Source organism: Lepidochelys kempii, chromosome 4 (genome assembly GCF_965140285.1).
Source record: "Lepidochelys kempii isolate rLepKem1 chromosome 4, rLepKem1.hap1, whole genome shotgun sequence".
Taxonomy (NCBI): Eukaryota; Metazoa; Chordata; order Testudines; family Cheloniidae; genus Lepidochelys; species Lepidochelys kempii.
In genome coordinates this window covers 122,128,496-122,144,950 of record NC_136383.1, presented here as the reverse complement: position 1 = coordinate 122,144,950, position 16,455 = coordinate 122,128,496, and the positions used below count along the sequence as shown (strand labels likewise).

General features: G+C 42.5%; 1 protein-coding gene across 1 annotated transcript in view; it reads left to right on the top strand.

Moving 5' to 3' along the window:
- Positions 1-1,903: 1,903 nt before the first annotated feature.
- SH3BP2 (SH3 domain binding protein 2) overlaps positions 1,904-16,455 on the top strand; it is a 93,190-nt gene continuing 78,638 nt past the window's right edge. The window contains exon 1 of the mRNA XM_073342707.2: positions 1,904-1,922. The gene's annotated coding sequence lies outside the window, so the exon portion shown is untranslated. The remainder of the gene's footprint in view (positions 1,923-16,455) is intronic.

Below are 16,455 nucleotides of genomic sequence, written 5' to 3'. Positions count from 1 at the left end.
GCCTCATTACTTGTACTCACTTACAGCCTCTTTTTAGTTACATAAACTTGTTTTATTCCTTAATTAAAACTAATCCAATGTGGTTAAGTTTTCTGGGTAACTCCATTTAAGGCGGCAAGTTTGTTGGGTATTGTTCCCTTAATGAGATAATGGACCTAATATCCTTGGACTGTTCAGGAGAGGGCTGCACAGTACAGAACATACTTCTGGGTGTCTGGGACAGGGAGAGTGTTGGGGTCACCCTGCAGAAGTAACCCAGGCTGTTAAAAGCCAGAGTGTAACCTAAGTGTGGCTGGCAGGCTGCAGTTATACACAGATACCCAGGGTATGACTTGCATGCTGAAAGGCTATCTGAGCAGCCCAGGTGACAGCTGCAGCAGCAAAGCATTGTAACTAGGGCTTTCAATTAATCACAGTAAATTCACATGATTAACTCAAAAAAATTAAACGTGATTAAAAAAAGTAATTGCAATTAATCGCAGTTTTAATCTCACAGTTAAACAATAAAATACCAATTGAAATGTATTAAATATCTTGGATGTTTTTCTACATTTTCATATATATTGCATTCTGTGTTGTAATTGAAATCAAAGTGTATAATATTTTTATTACAAATATTTTCACTGTAAAAAATAAATGAAATAGTATTTTTCAATTCACCTCATACAAGTACTGTAGTGCAATCTCTTTGTCTCTTTGCATGGCACTTTTGTAGCCAGCATTGCAAAGTATGTATGTGCCAGATATGCTAAACATTCGTATGCCCCTTCATGCTTCAGCCTCCATTCTAGAGGACATGCTTCCATGCTGATGACACTCGTTAAAAAAAAATGCATTAGTTAAATTTATGACTGAATTCCTTGGGGGAGAATTGTATGTCCCCTGCTCTGTTTTACTTGCATTCTGCCATATATTTCATGTTATAGCAGTCTCGGATGATGACCTAGCACATGTTGTTCATTTTAAGAACACTTTCACTGCAGATTTGACAAAATGCGAAGAAGGAACCAATGTGAGATTTCTAAAGATAGCTACAACACTTGACCCAAGATTTAAGAATCTGAAGTGCCTTTCAAAATCTGAGAGGGACGAGGTGTGGAGCATGCTTTCAGAAGTCTTAAAAGAGCAACACACCAATATGGAAACTACAGAACCTGAACCACCAAAAAAGAAAATCATCCTTCTGCTGGTGGCATCTGACTCAGATAATGAAAATGAGCAAGCGTGGGTCCTCACTGCTTTCAATTATTATCAAGCAGAACCTGTCATCAGCATGGACGCATATCCTCTGGAATGGTGGTTGAAGCATGAAGGGACATATGAATCTTTAGCGTATCTGGCACGTAAATATCTTGCAACGTTGGCTACAATAGTGCCATGAGAATGCCTGTTCTCACTTTCAGGTGACATTGTAAACAAGAAGCGGGCAGCATTATCTCCTAAAAATGTAAACAAACTTGTTTGTCTGAGCGATTGGCTGAACAAGAAGTAGGACTGAGTGGACTTGCAGGCTCTAAAATTTTACATTGTTTTATTTTTGAATGCAGTTTTTTTTGTTCATAATTCTACATTTGTAAGTTCAACTTTTACTTGTATTAGGTGAATTAAAAACTACTATTTCTTTTCTTTTTTACAATGCAAATACTTCTAAATATAAAAAGATCACTGTACACTTTGTATTCTGTGTTGTAATTTAAATCAATATGTTTGAAAATGTAGAAAACATCTGAAAATATTTAAATAAATGATATTCTTTTATTGTTTAACAGTGTGATTAATTGCTATTAATTTTTTTCATTGCTTGACAGCCCTAACTGTAACACACACAAGGTTGCAGGGCAGGTGTGAGACAGCCCCTCACCGGCCTGGATTGCACCCTGGAATGCCACAGCCTATTGGTCTGCGTTGGAGGAAATAATGAGGTAGATTTTTTTCTTTAATTATTCTCTTTTCCAAAGATACTTGTTTTCCAAAGTATCTCTTGCAGTTTGACTGAGATTTAAATACAGGTCTCCAGAGGTACAGAGCAGTGCAGTAATCCAGATTTAGTTTGATCTGGACTACATTGAAATATTGGTTAAACAGGAAAAATAGAAGGATTTTAAGAGCGACTAGAAGTTTGGGATAGGAATATACTTTATTTCCCCACCCCCACCGCCACGCACCTCCCACCCACCATACATGGCTCAGGATCTACCATAACAATGCTGTTATTATAGAATGGGCAAATGTCAGGATAGGAAACTTGCCACTGTCTGGCTACAACTAAGAGGAAGAACTAAAGTCTCCTGTGCTCCCACGCCACTGTCTACCTGTCATCCATACTAAATGGTCTTGGCTGCAGAGGGAATAAGATTGGAAGAAGAGGGGGTTAAAAGAAACTTGAATTAATAAAGGAAGATTCTCATTAGGATTCTGCTGACTCTCAAATGTTCTGATGTTTGTTTTGTTTGGCTTTTCTATTTGTAGCATGGCATAAACCCCTCCAGTTTGAATTTCAATTGATTCCTTTTGGACAGGCCAGACTGCATTTTAACTGCTAGAAGACTGAAGGCCAGACTCTAATCTCAGCTGTGTTGGTGTAAATCAGGAGTAACTCCACTGAAGTCAATGAAGTTAATTTGGATTTATACCAACAAAAATGAGATCAGATTCTGGCCCTATCTTTTGCAAATGTATGTCTTAAGCTATGTCGCGTTTAAAAAAAACAAACCAACAACTTTGCTATCTTTTTCCAGGGAATTTAGTGTCCCGCAAAAAGTACTGGATTGATAACCCTGGAGACCAAAGTCTTTCATGTACAGAATGCATACAGCACTAGAAGCAGCAGCGCAAGCTTCCCCACACTGCCCTGCCAATGTGCTTCAAACCTGACATGAAAGAATCATTTGTAAGGATAAAAGGGTAGTTCAGTCTCCATACACAATCAAGCCCCAGCCATAAAGAGCCAGAAACAAGGACCATACAATATCTCTCCAGACTCTTCCTTCTGTCTTCTCTTAACTTCAGGGTTCTCTTGTCCTGACTTGTCAGTTTACTTGTTCTTTGATACAGTTCCACAATGTTCAGTTCTAGTCAGCATCCATTTCCTGTAGGAGTGTTTCTGGCCGCTGTGATGCTATAGTTGTTATTTATTTGAGCCTGGTTTCTTTGGATACCCAGATTATGATTCCATCAAGCAGTTTTATGTTTTGCTAATGATATGATGCTTCATGTTGTAGTGGATTAATCATAGTGAATCTCCCACATTTATTTCTGGATGATTTTCTCTATTAACTTCCTCTCATGCCTCCTCCTAAGATTTCCACCCCCCACTCCACCCCCAGTGTTCTCAGAGGATCCAGTCATTCGCTGGATTTGGTTTGTGAGAGAGGGCAGTTTATCCTGGACTCTGAAACTTCTGTAGCAGTTAACAGTGCTTATGAGAGTCTGTGATGGCTTTTGCATTGCTGATATGATTAGCTTGTAAGCTGGAAATATCACCTAAGGCAGGGGTAGGCAAACTACAACCCGCAGGCCGGATCCGGCCCATCAGGGCTTTGGATCCTGCCTGCAGGATTGCCACCCCCCGTGGCACTACAGGGCTAAGGCAGGCTTAGCTTGGGCAGTGGAAGACGTACATTTCTGGAGGAAACCCTGGGACTGAGAACTTGCTGGTATTGCTCTGCAGTGTAACTCATCAGTGGCGGGCCATAGCACTCATACAGTACAACTGGGAGTGACTTACATGCTGGAGGCTGTGTGTGAGCAGACGAGGAGTGAAAGCTCTCATAGCAAAGCAGGGTAAAGGGCACCCCAGGTGGGGGAACTGAGGGGACACAACTGTTCAAGAATCCAGATCGTATTCTGGGTAATGTCACAGGGCAGAGCAGTGCACTCTTCAAAACGGCACCCCCCACCCAATACTGGACAATACTACATCTGGTTTTGTCTGAGTACGACGCTTGGGACAAACCTGAGCAACAAGACTGTACAGTTTAATACCGGATGAGTTGCCTGCCTATGTATGGCATCGTTTGACAGGTGAGGCACAGGCAGCTGATTGAACAGTAAGTGAAAAGCAGGTGGCCTCCTGTCCTGTGGTGAAGGCTGCCATCGTGGATAGACTGGGACTGACTCTGGAGGTGTACTGGTGCTGTTTCAGATCAAACCATTCCCACAGGGGGCATGACTGTGGACAGTGGCTCAGATTATAGGACCTCGCTACATGAGGGTTATGCCCAGAGACTACTAGTTCCACAGGGAAAATCATGAAGGTCCTTTCCAGGGGAGCCCAGAGCTGCCTTAATGGGGGAGCCAGTCAAATGGTCAGAAGCCTTCTTTAAGGCTGAAGTAGCTGAGCATGAGCAGCCTGAACAGTGTGACAGACTAGTGGTGGCCCCCTAGGGAGACCAGACAAGAGGATAACCTGGTCTGAGGAGTCACCAAGAGGCTCTCAATGGAAGAAGAACCTCAATAGCTGAAAACAGGGTTGCATGGGAACTACCAGAGTGCTGTTCAGTCCCAACTATAGTGGAAGCGCTTCTGGGACAGCCAGGGAAACTGGGAAGTCCAGTGTTCCATATCAGATGCAGCAAGCCTGGGCATATCGGGTGAGTGCCCAATAATTTAGTGTGATTACCTGGGCTGCTGTTACAGCCAGGCTGGGGGTCTGGGGTTTACTCTGAATGATGCTGGGGCAGAGCCATACCTGGAACCAGTCAGACTGGGAGGAGTGCCAGTAGAAGGTCTTGGACTTAGGTTATGGATGCACCTTTATCTGGGAAAATGGGGTGTAGCAAAGAGGATGGACGGGCGCCTTCCCATACATGTCTCCCTATGGACACGAAACAAGTGTCTACCTTATGACAGAGGCTGAGCTGGGGGCCCAGGGCTGGTGGCTAGGCTGACCTAAGATTTAGGTGAAGGCCTGGCCTGAGGCACATTGTTACTTGCACAGTGTCATGCAGGAAGTCTGTAACAGAGCTAGAAATTGACTCCCAATCTCCCAAGTCCCAGGTCAGTGCTTTAACCATAAGATCACCTTTTCTGTCTGGCAGAGGGCCAGGTTGCAGTGGAGCAAGGTAGCTGCCACATGCTTTGGTGGGGGAGGTGGGAGGCCACCAGTGCACCTCTGACTGGAATGATGGCCTGGCTAGGCTGACCAGAAGAGTGTTTATTGAATGCCTTCTCTCTGGAGCACTCAACTATAGAGATCCTAGTGGGAATTCATGCAGCTCCCTACTGCTAGAAGGAGCAGGGAGTGCAGCAGTAGAAACACTGCCTGGCCTCTGCAAGGGTAAACGCTTCCAGGGCATAAAGAGATTTGCTAGCATAGGGAGGGACGTGGGCACCTCTCTGTGACAACTTTAGTGACTCTCATCCCAACTCCTTGTGAGTTAGGAAAATTTGATTTGGCAGGTTTAAACCTTCAGTAATAGTGTGGATCTCTTTTACCAGAATGGCAGCAAAATGGCTCCTATTTAGGAAACTGAGGGCATGGCTACACTTGCAGGTGTAGAGCGCTTTGAGTTAAACCAGCCTTTGTAGAGCGCAGTAGGGAAAGCGCTGCAGTCTGACCACAATGACAGCTTCAAGTGCACTGGCATGGCCATATTTACGGCACTTGCAGTGGCGTTGGGAGCGGTGCATTATGGGCAGCTATCCCAGCATGCAAGTGGCTGCAACGTGCTTTTCAAATGGGGTGGGTGGGTGGGTGGGTGAAGTGTGACAGGGAGTGTGTTGTGTGTATGTGGGGGGGAGAGAGAGTGGGGTTTTGGGGGGCTAAGAGCATGTCAGCATGCTGTCTTGTAAGTTGGGACAGCAGCAGACCCCCCTATTGCTCCTCCCCCCCACCTCTCTCTCTCTCACACACAGCATTCCACACGAATGGTTGCTTTGTCTCTGAACACATAAGCAGCCAGCTATCAGAAAGGGAGCTTTCCAAGGGCATTTCTGCATTCCTACAGCCGATTCCAAACAATGACAAGAGTGGTCACTTGCCTTAAGGGGATTATGGGACGTTTCTGGAGGCGGATCAGAGCGCAGTAAAGCAACACCTCGTTCACACTGGTGCTGCAGCGCTCCAGTGAGGGCGCAGCAAACGTTATTCCACTTGCCGAGGTGGAGTACCAGCAGCGCTGTAGCTGTGGAGTCAGAGCACTCTATGTGCCTTGCCAGTGTGGACAGGTAGTGACCTAGTGCACCCAGAGCTCCTTTATTGCGCTGTAACTCGCAAGTGTAGCCAAGCCCTGAGACTGAAAGTGGCTGATTAGTCAACAAAGAACTAATGGAAACTGTGACAGGTTGGATCACAGAAACCCCCTTGGGGCTGCCAACTGATGTGCCAAGACTACTTCTGCCCCTGCCTTCCTCACCAGCTTGGGACTCCAGAACCCTCCTGGTTGTGCCAGATATGCTTGCTGGTCACAAACACAGACCCAGGTCTGAACCACATCCCACAAACTGCAAGCTTAACTGAAAGCAGCTTAAGAAGTGTTCCTGTCTTTAGCACTCAGATGCCCAACTCTCAATGGGGTCCAAACTCCAAATAAATCTGTTTTACACTGTATAAAGCTTATACAGGGTAAATTCATAAATTGTTCTCCCTCTATAACACTGATAGAGAGATATGCACAGCTGTTTGCCCCCTGACCAGGTATTAATACATAGTCTGGGTTAAATAATAAGTAAAAAGTGATTTTTTAAATACAGAATAGATTGATTTAAGTGGTTCCAAGTAGTAGCAGACAGAACAAAGTGAATTACCAAGCAAAATAAAATAAAACACACAGCTCTATGCCTAATACAGTAAGAAAAGAGAATACAGATAAAATCTCACACTCAGGTGTTCCAGTAAGTTTCCTTTTACAGACTAGTCTGCTTCTAGTCTGGGTCCAGCAATCACTCATCCCCTTCCCCCCCGCCCCGTGGTTACTGTTCTTTGTTCCAGTTTCTTTCAGGTATCCTTTGGGGGTGCAGAGGCTATCTCTGGAGCCAGCTGAAGACAAAATGGAGGGGTCTCCCAGGGGTTTAAATAGACTTTCTCTTGTGGGTGGACACCCCTCCCTCCCCCTGTGTAGAATCCAGCTACAAAATGGAGTTTTGGAGTCACCTGTGCAAGTCACATGTGCATGCATGACTGAGTTCCTTACCAGCCAAGCCACATTCCTGAGAAAGCTCAGATGTGGATTGGCATCTCCAAGTTCATTGTTGGCTTAAAGGCTTCTTGATTGGGCACTTACTGAGAATAGTCTTTTCTCAGGAAGCTGACCAACTGCTTCGCTGAGGCTATTTAAAATTAAACAAGTATACAGCCAATATTCATAACTTGGAGTACAAAAATGACACATGCATACAAATAGGATGAATATATTGAGTAAATCATAACCTTTTCAGAGATATGTTACATGGCATATGTAGCATAAAATATGTTCCAGTTATGTCATATATATACATTCATAAGCATATTTCCATAAAGCATTATGGGATGCAACATCTCAGAAACATTGACACTATTGGAGAGATCATAGGCAACAAAGCTGCCATAGGGAGACTCTGCATGCTACAGATTCTTAATTCCGTGTGCCTATAAATACATGTGCTCTGCCAGTCCCTCTGTTCCATTAAACCTTTATATGTAGTTAATCAACTCCCTAGTCCTCTGCCTGTCAGTCTTTCTACCAGCAAATTGGTAAATGTGTGTATAATGCACTTTGTATTTATACATACACATCCAGTAAAGAGGTGCACATGCTCTGAAGCCTTGCTGTGTCTGTGAAGTGTAATTAGGGGGAGCATTAAAAAGGGAACTGAGGACAGAAGAAAATGAAGTCTTTCTTCAGAGTTCACTTTCTTTGATCTTATACTGCTGTATGTTCTGTACTAGCTTTCAATCAAATCCTGCACTGCTTACTGAAGCCACCTCTGCACTGGGTTTTAATTTTGGGTACAATTTTCAAAACCATTTTGGTGTCTTAGGAGCTTAATTCCAATTTATTTCCAGTGAGACTTGGGCTTCCATGTCATTTAGGCACTTCTGAAAATTTTACCCTCTAACCCTATGTAAATTTACACCAGTCCAGCTTGTCTGCACGAGGGCTAGATACTGATTGAAAGAGTGACTTGCACTGACGTGGCCCACCTGGTTTGAAGTGGATGTGCAAGTCATCACTTCTTACATCTATGCAACCCATCTATAGTCGCAAAAAGAAAAGGAGTACTTGTGGCACCTTAGAGACTAACCAATTTATTTGAGCATGAGCTTTCGTGAGCTACAGCTACAGCTCACGAAAGCTCATGCTCAAATAAATTGGTTAGTCTCTAAGGTGCCACAAGTACTCCTTTTCTTTTTGCGAATACAGACTAACACGGCTGTTACTCTGAAACCCATCTATAGTCGGAGTCTATCCTGGCGCAGCTACATCAATGTAGCTATACAGGGGCAAAATCCCCATTGTGATCAAGGCCCCAACACCCATTGACTTTGCAAGTGTCAGGATTTGCAGTACTTAATACTAGAGGATTTGAACCAGGTATCACACAAATGTAAAAGCTTGCTGGGCCAAGTTTTCTAAACAGGAAGATTAAGTTCTACGTGAACAACAGTGCTTATCTCTGCCCATGCAGTCACCAGGATTGCATGCACAAACCGGATGATTTTCATGTGAAAATGGTTGGTACTACGTAGCCTTTTATGTTTTTAGTCACCCAATTTGCACCAGTTAGGGTAGGCACACAACTGATTTCAAGGGAAGTTTTTCCTGAGTAAGCAGGGCAGAACTGGACGGAAATTAGGGTGCAGCCCTGCTCCTGCATAATGCTCAGTGGCTATCAAAGTCAATGGAAGCTAAGGCTGCTTCTACTTTTCAGGGCTGGACCTTATAGATTGAAACATAGTGCATTGAAAATTGGAAAAAAAAAAAAAAACAAGATTACAAACACCTGCATACAGTTTTTTCATTCTATGGGCCACTTTGTACAATAATGTCCATCTCCTCTGCCCACACAGAGACTGGTGGACTGGCTGCCTAATGCAGCCAGATTTCTCTCATAAAACCAGTCCCATAGCCTGTATTTTGAAACGTTTGTGTAAGGAAGAACTCTTGAAAATTATATTTATTGTAGGATTACAATACCTGTGTACAAAGATGTGCTGATGAAATATTGAAACAGCAGAATATAAAGCAGACTAGCAATGTTAGACATTACCAGCTGGTTTGCCTGCTGAGTATAAACCAAAGAAGAAAAGACAAAATGAAAGCTTCTTCATTAAAGCTTATGATCAATTATGAATGATATTTTTATGAAAGTTTTGAACACAGGACAGGTTATGAAAAATTTACTTAACTGTCTTCAAAAAAATACATTTCAAAACAGATTTGATGGAAAATAAAGATACCCTATGACAGGTCATTGGAAATGTGAAAAGAAATCAAAGCCATCCCAGCTATACCTAGACTCATGTTAAAAATCATTATGAATGCTGGTGACACAAAGAATGAAGGGAAGAGAGGCCCAGGAAACTGAACCTTTACCATAGTCGTGTGGGCCTGTTGTAATCCATTACAGGCAGGTTTCTAGGCAGAACTGGAGAGAACACTCCATCTCCAGGCAAGAAGAAATGTAGTCTATGATAATTTATTTGACAAAGGTATTCCCCCAAGGTCTGAGTTTGCTCTGTGATTGGTTAGCTGAAGTGGCAAGCTGTTAGCTAGGTAGAAGTACTGTAATTAAATATCAGTTGGATTTGTGGTTCATCATAGATGCTACTAGGATTGATACCAATGTAGCAAACAGTGTTTACGTAATGGAAAGTAAGGCGGTGAGGGAATCCCCAACTGAATCCCCAGATGAGCCAGTATTAAAACTAGTGGGAGCCCTATTGTAGACAAAGGTTCCAGCAGGGAGAACCATTATTACTGTTTTAGTTAAACACAGTGGCAGAAATGATTACAGCTGCCAAAGCCTTGCCTACATTAGGGCTTGCTAGGGTGACCAGATGTCTCGATTTTATAGGGACTGTCCCGATTTTTGGGTCTTTTTCTTATATAGGCTCCTATTACCTCCCACCCCGTCCCAATTTTTCACATTTGCTGTCTGGTCACCCTGGGGCTTGCACTGATTTTAACACTTTTCAATGAACTAAGTGGGGAATTTTTTAGTTTAATTACCTGAGGAGGGCTTCCAACTTTTCTGATTTTTTTTTTAATTTTTTTTAAACTGGACCCCCTGATCTGCTTCTTCTCCCCAGGCCCTGCCCCCTGCTCGCTGCTCTCCCCCCTCCCCCTTACTAGTCACTCAATCCTCTCCACATGCCACCCTCACCAGCAGGGCTCCTCCTGCTCCGGGGCTGGGATGGCACCTGCAGCCCCCGAAGCAGAGCCTGCCTGCCCAGGAGATGCAGGTAGGGGACGGCCCTGGCTGAGCAGGGGCTAGTGTGGGTTGATGACCCGGCACCTCCCTGCCTGCAGTAACCTGACTTTTGGTGTCCGGTCAGTATATGCAACCAGACGCTGTCAGGTTCCCCCTTTCGACTGGACTTTCTGGTAGAAAACTGGACACCTGGCAACCCTATATCGGAGTGATTGTAAAGATTTAAAAATCAAGATTCAAATAAGTGGCTATTTAGGAGAAATTAAGTGGAGGGGTTGGCTATTATTTAAAGCATCCCAAATGTTACTGAGATGATGAGTTCCACGGAAGTCAGTTTTTTGTATATTTATGTAAATGTTAGCAGTTATTCATGAAGGTAGACACACATGGGATACTAGTTTGTATAACACAATTTTACTATCCTACTTACAGTTAAATACATGCCATGCTTAAAGAATTCAAAAATACTATTCAAGGATCTGATCTAATCCTGAACAAATAACATAACCTGGGCAAAATTCCTGAGAAGGCTGCAGACCATACACAAAACAAAAGAACAATTGTCCCTCTCAGATGCTATGACTGTGCATGGGGATCCTTTTCAGTACTCTTTCTTGGCAATCCTCTCTATTCCTGTCCCAAAGATGAGAGATATCACAGCAGGCCTGGGACCCAGTATAGCCACAATCTCATTGTTCAACCTACACACAACCCAGAAGTAATCTAAATACATAATCGGTCACATTTTTATATCACTTTTCTATCTGTGGATCTCGAAGTGTAACAACCATTAATTAATCTCACAATAACCCTATGAGGTATGGAAGTATTATTCCCATTTTACAGATGGGGAGATTGAGGCCTAGAAAGGTTAAGTAACTTGACCAAGGTCAGGTAGAAAATTTGTGGCAGAGCTAGTTAGAGTCCAGAACTTTCAGTCCCATATTGTAACCATATGATCATCTTCACCAGTGATCTATAATTAGTTTTTCTTTTAGCAATTCATGCTGTATTATGTTTTGTATTTTTACTTGTAATGATTAAAGCTGGTGTGATAATTTGTAAATATAATTTTAATTCAATAATGTAATGGTTGAATACTAGGTCCATTTATTGGATGTTGAATTGGGCAAGTAGAAAAACTAAATGAAGTGAAAGGCCCACTACTATAGTGGTTAGATGTTGTATTTTTCCCCATTTTTTTATACTGGTGCATAATATTTATTTTGTACTCCATTGATTTAATGTTATTTTGTCTTATTTTAAAATAAATGCTTTTTCAAAGTAATTTTAACCCCCATGCAAAGAATAGTTCCTGCACACAGTTTTATAACTGGCTGCATTCTGTGACATGGAAAAATATTTTAGATCCCTTCATATACTAATGTGAAAGTGAGACTAAAGTTCCAATCCTGCTTGTAGTCAAATCAATGGCTAAACTACCATGACTTCAGTGAGAGCAAGACCTGGCACTAGTACACTGCTCAACAACATTATTGCTTATAGGAATGACACTTTTTGGCTTGAAAAGCTAAATTAACTATTATTAGAATATATGAATAATATAGATGCAGCTGTCAGGGGAGAAATCATTTACATGTCTGATATGTTTAACTAAACAAATGCTATTTTTAACTATTATTTAACTAAACAAATATTATATTTATAATTAGAAGCACAATTTATGCAAAATATACTCTTTGATGTTCAAAGTGAGCTATCTGCATGGGTATTTAGTTAACATTAGAGAGGGCAGGGGACAGAGTGCATATAGCATACCTCTCAATCTGGTTCAAAGACACAAAATGAGAGGGACCCATAATTCTAAACAGGAAGCCTGTAATACTGTGGTATTCCTTCCTTTAGTGTGAATAACTCTGTAATGTCAGTTTCATTATTCTGTATTTCTGATCTACAATAAAAGGGGACACTAGATTTGTGGGGAAAGTAGCTGACTTTGAGACTAAAATGAGCCATGTCCTTCAAAAGAAGGTACAGCTGAGAGGTACGTCAGTGAGCAGGACTATATATTTTTTTAACCACGGTACAATATAAATAATCATAAAGGGTCAAACTGTGCACTTCTCAGGGCACATTCCAGTCCTACTGAAGTCACTGAGGCTCAGATCCTCAAAGATATTTATCTTCCTAACTCCCACTGAACTCAATAGAAGTTAGGTGCTTAATTACCTTCAAGGATATGAGCCCATGAGTCCGTCCATTGACTTCAGATGGTGCAATATCAGGTAGCTCCATCTGATGCTGGCAAAATTTTCAGACTTTATTAGGAGCAGAATGAGTCATGGAGTTGCTTACTGACTTCAGTGAGTTTTACCTGAGCAAGAATTGAGGAACAAATCCTACTTTCTCTTCTGTGGTTACACAAGACTCCCAACTTGTGTCAGAGGAGGAGGCCCCAGGACCAAGCCCAGCTACCATGGCTTAGCTCAGCAAAAAGGATTTAGCCCTGAGTGTGGACTGCAGGATTTAGCCCAATAATACATTGCATTCTTCATGCCTTTAATCTGAGGATCTCAAAGTACTTTACAAGCAATAACAAATTGACCATTTCAACTCCCCTGTGGGATAGAGTAAGGGAGATGTAAAATACACTTTATGCTGAAAGTATGTGGTTGCTCCGTCATGTTTGGGAAAATAAATTGCAATCATCTGATTTTTTCCCCCTGGTTATGCCTCAGAGTTAGCAGAAGGAACAAAGATCTATGGGTAAACAAAATGAAGACTGAGAAACCCATAGCATACAGTTAGAGACTGGTGGGATTTGAATTTTGAAATTCAGACCCACCTTAATTTTACACTATCCCTTATACCCTCTATATCATACTATATTGCCTTCCCAGAGCCTCAGTAGCTCAAACATTAGCTTACTATCGGCTACAAATTACTACAAATTAGCTTGCTATCGGCTTCCTGCTTGTCATGGAAATTGTAAGCCTTGAGGGCATTGGGTAATAATAAGGCTTTGGTTGATTATTGCAATGTTCTGGCTTTCCGTGGTGTGCAGTGACCTAGCACACTGGGGCAGGCTGGCAAGAAACAGCAGGTTGGCATTCTTCCTACTGTATCCTCATTTGACTTTGCTATGTGATACAAACAATGGTTGTAGTGTCAAAGTTATTCCTTAGAACTCCACTAGCCTCTCCTGTGTTTATTTTGTCCTGTATTGTCCTTGCTTGTGCCTTTAGACCATAACAGGAATCGATTCTGTTCCTTGTTTGACTAACATTAGCTATCTAAAAATGTCATATACATTTATGATGCTAGAGAGAAAATAAAATTGCCTGTCAGTGGTAAGTCTTGAATAATGGTTACCTCATATTTCCCTAACCCAATTCCAGTCTAACAGATTTTGCCACAGGGACTGTTACAGATGGGCCTGTGATATAGCATTAGCCTGGACAAATTTGCCTGGAAAATATTGCTCTTGAAATATTCTTTCAGGTCTCAAGTCAGGGACTTCTGTCAGTCCTGTTTCGCTATGTCAGTCACAGTCACTGAGTATGTGCTCTTCTGAATTGCACTGAACAGTACCATACAGTGTCCCTGATGAAACAACACTGCCTTGTTTCTTTTAGTCATGTGTTTTGCTTATTAGTTGAATTCTTGGCACATTTTTTGGACAGATGTCTACACTTGTTACAAACCCAATGCTGTCTTTGCGCTTCTGGTTGTTAAATTTGGCTTTTTAGGAACTTAGAGCTCCTTTCATTTATTGGCCGGAAGAGGGTCCAGGCCCTTCTTGGTGACTTGCTGTATCCCTTACCATCAAGAAAGTTTGATGAGGAAACCAGAACTTTCTCACCTTTACAGTTGGCACCTCTAGGTCAGAATTCAGGGTACAGGACAGTTCAGCTCAGTCTCTGTGCATAGATATTTCTGAGAAGTTTTCAACCTGGCTCATGCTGAGACTCCAGGTTTAAGCCTGTACACTACACTTCCAGTATTGATCCAAACCTTTCAAACTGTGCATTCAAAGCATAGGAGTCAGCACAGGATCTAATCTTGCAGAAATTTCTAATGCTTCCTCTGAACCCAATTCAGCTCCCATTGAAGTCTGTGGCAAAAATCTCATTGGATTCAGTGGCTGCGGGGTTGGGCCCTGTGTGAGCAATGGATTTAACATGGCAGCTCAGGTGTTAGGAACCAATTAAATCAGCAAGCAAAGCTTATCAGATGGCTGCAGAAATATCCATCCATCCATGCTCTTTTATACTAATGAGGAAGCAGTTTATCATATATATTGACAGTTTCAGTTGTCCCTCTAATCCTATTACTCACTGGATTTCCCCCAACTGAATACTCCTTTCCAGTCAAAACATAATTATCTTCTTCCTCCTCTGCTTCTAGCTTCATTTTCTCCAGCTCAGACTTTTGCTTCACCGTTAACTGTACCAGAGTCGCTGATTTCGTTTTATCCTTTCCATCTTGGCTCCTTTTTCTCATTCTTTTTTTCCTCATCCACACATGGAATGACTTTCCTGAACAGATCCATAAGGCTGCTACCCTCTCCTTCTTCAGCTCCTTTCAAGAACCTCCTCTATGGTGACTGCTACCAGAAATTAGCAAACTAGGACACAAGCAGGAATAGTTTATATTATTTCAATTTTTAAAAATGTGTATTAAATTATATATATTCTGATTGCATCCATCTCCCAGATCCCTTGTAGGTTGCTTGGATTTCTAGGTCCTGTCCTGCAAGCAATTACTCATATATACTTAATTTTATACAAGTCAAAGTCTCGTTGACTTTAGTGGAACTACTTGCATGTGTAAAGCCAGGAATATGCCCAACTTCAGGATTGAGATCATAGACTGTAAGCTCTTTCGTGCAGGCACCAGGTCTTCCTATGCCCATTGGAGCCTAAATACTACTGAAATATAAATACTAAGTCATTAGTTCTTCTCTTTGTTCTCATGTTAATTATTTTCCAGTAGTTTTTTCTTTGTATTAAATAGAATCATAGAATTGTAAGACTGGAAGGGAATTCGAGCACTCGTCTAGTCCAGTCCCCTGCACGCATAGCAGGACTAATATTATCTATATTTTAAAGAAGATGAATTACCGAGGAGAGAGGGACAGATGAAAATACATCAGCCAACACAACCCTAGAGTTATGCATTAATTCTTAGCAGTGACATAGCATGTGCTTCACAGGCATGCATTGGTCCTTGCAACACTTCTGTGGGATACGTATTTCTTTCAAATGGGAAAAGTGAGACACAAAGAGTGAAATCCACTATTGGTTTGAAGGGCCACCACATGGGGCAGTACAACACCCTGATGCTCCACACGATCAAGTGATGGTGTGGCCATGCAGGCTTGTCTGTGCCTTTTAGCGTACTGTGGAAATCATCTCTGTGCCAGGCTTTCGTAGGCCAGTGTTAACATTCACTTTGGAGTGGAGTTGGGGTGGAGCGTGGGGGCCAGGAGGGGCTAGTGGATCTGACTCAGGGAGGCTGCAACTCCTACTCCAGCACAGAATATGTGGATTGATGCTGCAGGGAGGCTGCCAGCAGTTCTGTGGTATGAGGCTAACATGCTCCTTCTTGCAGGCTCCACAGACACATTTCAGTGGAATTAAAATGCATTCACTCACTTCCCTTTGCATGACACAGTGGGCAGATGTCTCTCTCAGGGTATGTCAACGCTACGAAATTAGGTCAAATTTGTAGAAGTCGGTTTTGTAGAGAGCGTTTTTATACAGTCGATTGTGTGTGTCCCCACACAAATGCTCTAAGTGCATGTAGTCGGCGGAGTGTGTCCACAGTACCGAGGCAACCATCGACTTCCAGAGCGTTGCACTGTGGGTAGCTATCCCACAGTTCCCGCAGTCTCCACAGCCCATTTGAATTCTGGATAGAAATCCCAGTGCCTGATGGGGCTAAAACACTGTTGTGGGTGGTTCTGGGTACATATTGTCAGGCCCCCCTTTCCTCCCTCCTTCCGTGAAAGCAAGGGCAGACAATCATTTTGCGCCTTTTTTCTTGAGATACCTGTGCAGACGCCATACCACAGCAAGCATGGAGCCCACTCAGCTAACCGTCACCGTCAATGTCTCCTGGGTGCTGGCAGACGTGGTA